Raw genomic sequence first — 4,843 nt, forward strand, 5'->3', positions numbered from 1 at the left:
AGTGAATGTGTGTTGAATGGATACACATGCTTGTAAGAAACTTACTTCTTGCAGAGACTTCTGGGCGGATGTACTACTCATGGTACTTTAAACCTACACACTGACTGTAACTTAGTCTTCACTTCTCTGAGCATTGATGGGAAAGGTAAAAACATCCTTAAATGGAATCACCATTTAAAAGTTGTAAGCACTTTCCTCTCTCATGATGTGGATATTCAAACGGTTCTTTGGTACAGACCAATCAGTTGTTCTGGGAAAAGCATCGGAGTAGGCCTTTCGTTTACAGAACAAAGACCCTGCTCATAAATACAGATGTCTGAGATGATGTCACACCAAGAAAGCATACTGTCTTCTGAGAATACAAAAGGTTGTCTGTGTGGTGGGCAGACCATGCTTCCTTTGAAGAAATGTTTCTTTTCTAAGAATGAGCTCGGATGGTTCTGGGCCTGAACACTTGCTCTGGTTCTCATGGAGCGGTGTTTGTATGAAGGGAGATGTGCAGAAAATCTGTTGATGGAACCTTGAAAATGCAAGACATACATATTTGATTTCACTTCATGTGAAAGAAAACTGGCCTGGCTTGAGGGAGCATAATCGGGACTCTACCATTATAACCCAAATCATGGTGCTATTAAATCCTGAGCAACCCAGGATTTGAGAAAGGTTAAATTAGATAGATAGATATATAGATGGATAGATAAATAATAGAACAAATGGAGGGAGAAATGAAGGGAGGAAGATAGGAAAAGGCAGGAAAGCAGGAAAGCAGGAAGGCAGGAAGGCAGGAAGGCAGGCAGGAAGGCAGGAAGGCAGGAAGGCAGGAAGGCAGGAAGGCAGGAAGGAAGGAAGGAAGGAAGGAAGGAAGGAAGGAAGGAAGGAAGAAGCCCTTAACTTCTAGAATGCAGAAAAAGAAAATGTAAGACCTCACACACACACATCCATGTACACATACCTCTGTATATACATTGTCTATAGCAATACTGGCCAATTGTGCTCTGTTGCCATTGCCTATAATCAACTCCATTGATGAAGTGATCTCCTCTAGAAATAAGCCAATCTAGGAAATAAAAAGAGCACAGGGAAACTGAAATTTGAAATGGGTGCAAAAGAAAAGCCTGAGAACACAAGAGGCTTTGAAGGGCTTTGAAAAGGTTACTGTGGTGCCAGGTGGAGCTCTTACTGGAGAAGGCAGTGGTGATTCTAGAGTAGCACTTAGAGCCCTGCCAGTCATCACATTACGGTCTCCCTGCTCAAATCAACCCAACTACGCAGTGCATTGTGATGCTGAAGCTGGGAGTCTGAAAACCGCATTTCTACTTTGGACAACCAGATCAATGATAGAAGGTGCTAGAAGGAGACTGGAAGACTAAAGCAGGAAGAAGGCACTTGCTCTTTCCTGTCTGCTCCGTGTTTGTATGAACATCACCCCAGTCCCACTTCCATTAGCATCAGCTAAACCCACTTTGCAATTTTTTCCCAGGATTTTGCAGAACCAGCCGCATTGTCCCAATCCCCACTCCTGAGAGTTAACAATTCTTTACAAATACATTTCTCTGTTCTCACCAACAAATAGTTGGTGTGGTTTCTATCATGGGCCAGGGCCCTGGCAGATACAGGTAGCTGGGCCCTGTAGCGGACAGGGGAAGAGATGGCAAGAAAAATGGGGAAACATAGCTCTGTATCTAAAGTTTTGATAATAACTTGATTGTTCCATAATTAATTTGTTTGTTTTAATATATATTTTATTGTTTATGTCATTACAGTTGCCCCATTTTTCCTCCTTCACCCCTCTCCACCCACCCTGCCCCCACTTCCATAAACAGTCCCTTCACCATTGTCCATGTTCCTGGGAACTTCATACATGTTCTTTGACTGATTCCTTCACCTTCCTTCAATCAGTCTCCACCTCCCCCCTCCACTCTTACAGCTCTCAGTCGGTTCCATGATTTGTTCTTTAAGATTATGAGGAGAGGGACTGTCTTCCTTGCAAGTAATTAGCAAAAACTGGGTCCACAAAAGGTACCTAATAAAAATGAATTGAATAAATTGTAATAGGCTTTATGAGAATTTAAAGGGTCTCAGAGACATTGTAATAATTTCTAATTAATTCTGCCATCTTGAAATATAAGATATAATCACATATGTTTAAAAATAAGCATATCTAGAAATCAAAGTTTTGAAATTTTTATGGCCCAGCTTACTGTGCTAAAATAACATGCAATATTGTCTAATGATTTTTTGGAATTTATTGATTTGTATTTAAAAGGAACTGTTGACAACGAGTTGCTGAAAATAATCTGAACAAGTAGGAATAAACAGTTAATAATACTGAAACACTACTAAAATAATTCCAGGACATACGGTTTATCTGCTATAACAATACCTCTAGGATGCCACCATTGATACAAAATCCAACTGCTTTTTACCTTTCTAAATACATAGTGGTATAATTAGCAATATTCAATCACTTCTGTACTTTCCTCAACATATAAAAATTAAAATGCCAATTAAAAACTAATATATCTTCTCTTTAAATGTTTCTGAGAGATACAATTTTAGTATTTTCATTCAACAGTGATGTGGTTTAAGAGATTTTTCATTCACAAGTCAAATAACAATCCACCCAAAGGGAACTGATAGTTTGGGGCTCACAGTGCGAATAAACAGTTGAAGAATGCAGCAACGGGCATGTCTAAAATACAAAACAAATAAAATTCTCAGACGATACGTGCAATAAGCTCTACTAAGCAGCTGGCCACAGAACTAGAACACTTGATAACTTTACTGGTAATTTCAATAGAATTCCAGACGTTTCCAAACTCAACTTGAACTCTCATTTTAGGCTTTATGTTTTGCTTTTCCAGTTTCACTAACACCACTAACGTGATTCAGATCCCTGAAGTACTCATTGTAGTCAAGGGCATATCCTAAAACAGACTTGTCTGGAATTTCAAATCCAACAAAGTCTGGTCTGTATCCAACACTTCAAGGGGTCATTTTTGCCAGCAAGCTTGCAACCTTGACCATCTTCAGATTGTGCTGCTGAACCAAGGAAAGCAAGCTTTGCATTGTTTTGCCAGAGGCAATTATAACTTCAATAATCAAGACTTTCTTTTCAGTTAAAGTTGAGAGATCCTCTCCACCAATTACTTTCATGTCTCTTGTTAATTGTCATTACAGTAGCTCTCCAGTCTGATAAAATCTGCAGTCATAGGAATGGATCTATAACTATTTCTGTTCAGACCTTTGATGTAATCCAGCAGGTCAGCAAATAATTTACAGCAGGCCTTGAGCACGCAGAGGGCTACAGTGTGATGGCCTCCCATCTCCTTTGTCACGTCTCCAGCGAGCCATTCAATCCTCCCCATAATTAGTCCACCTCTTCCAAACCCTCAGCACAATAATTAGGTATACAGAATAAATCTGGGCCATAACCTGCTCATCATCACTCATCACGACACTGTCGCTGTGAGTTGCCCTAACGGAGCCAGCAGGCCCGCCGGTTGAAGGGGCTCTCTGCCTAGTAATTTTAATGCAGGGTTTTGTGAAAGACCCTTTAATCCCACCGACTTATATGAGGCACAAGTTATTTTGCCCAGTTGATAACAGGTTCATTTTCAAAGACTGTTTTCTCAGCGGAAATGAAACACACAGCTGTTGCTTGATTTAGGTACAGCTTTAACTGGCTTGGGAAAATAAAAGCCATGAGTATTTGTTTACCCGGGTTATGAAAAAGCAGACTCACATCTCCAGTATTATTAATAGAATATTTATCTGCACAATACATTTGTGAAAATGGCAGTCTTCAAAGAATGCAACTTCTATTAAATTTTTTAATTTGATATAATTCAAAATTGCAATGATGTCTTTTGATGTAGTCATCAAGGCTATCAGTTCACAGAATCAGGACTCTTTCAAGTTAGCTGATGTTTTTCCTTGAAATATCTATTAAAAAATTAGTCTATTAGATTCAGCCTCATTTCTGTGAAGTACCACATTATAGTACTTCAAGCCACGTCATTTCCTCTTATCAAGGGCCATGTCCTATCAAGTTCACGTTCTCAGTTCTTTCACATCCACACCCTTCTATCAGTTTCCCCCTGTAGTGCCCTGCTTGGCCTTTGTTACCTCTTATTTAGATTACATCTGTAGCTTCCTAAACAGGGTGCCAAATCTAATGAATAGATATACAGGACACTCAAATAAATATGAATTTTAGATAAACTACAAATACTCTTTTAGTATAAGTATGCCCTAAATATTTCCCAAATACTGCATGGGACATACTTATTGTTTTAAAAAAATTATTGTTTTATCTGAAATTTATGTAAAACTGGGAGTCCTGTATTTCATTTGGTGATCTAACTCATGTCTTTATTCTCTGATTGTTCCAATCCACTATGTATATAGCTCTACATATATCTAAAAAAATAGACTTCTGATTCTATCATACCATCACTACCACCTTTTCCCTCCTTTTGACTTTTCGGGCAAAAGGTAATTATTAATGATTTTCAAATACAGGCACTTTACCCTAGCATTCCAGACTATCACACTATGCTCTTAAAATGACATTGTGGGTGCTTCTGGCATTTGGCTACTGTAAATTCTATGAACACTGGGGTGCACAGGTTCTTTTGAATTGGTGTTTCAGGATTCTTAGGGTATAATCCCATCAGTGGAAATGTTGGGTCAAAAGACAGTTCCATTTTTAGCTTTCTTAGGAAATTCCATACTGTTTTGCACAGTGGCTGCACCATGGATGGAACTGTAGAGCACTATGTTAAGTGATATAAGCTAGGTGGTGAAAGACAAATACATATGATCTCACCTAAAAGTGGAA

At 38.9% G+C, this 4,843-nt stretch overlaps 1 pseudogene; it reads right to left on the minus strand.

Moving 5' to 3' along the window:
* Positions 1–2,900: 2,900 nt before the first annotated feature.
* LOC118985865 (hypoxanthine-guanine phosphoribosyltransferase-like) lies at positions 2,901–3,453 on the minus strand (annotated as a pseudogene).
* Between the last annotated feature and the right edge of the window lie 1,390 nt (positions 3,454–4,843).

This window comes from Sturnira hondurensis, unplaced genomic scaffold (assembly GCF_014824575.4).
Source record: "Sturnira hondurensis isolate 20B ecotype Veracruz unplaced genomic scaffold, ASM1482457v3 Scaffold0004136, whole genome shotgun sequence".
Classification (NCBI taxonomy): domain Eukaryota; kingdom Metazoa; phylum Chordata; class Mammalia; order Chiroptera; family Phyllostomidae; genus Sturnira; species Sturnira hondurensis.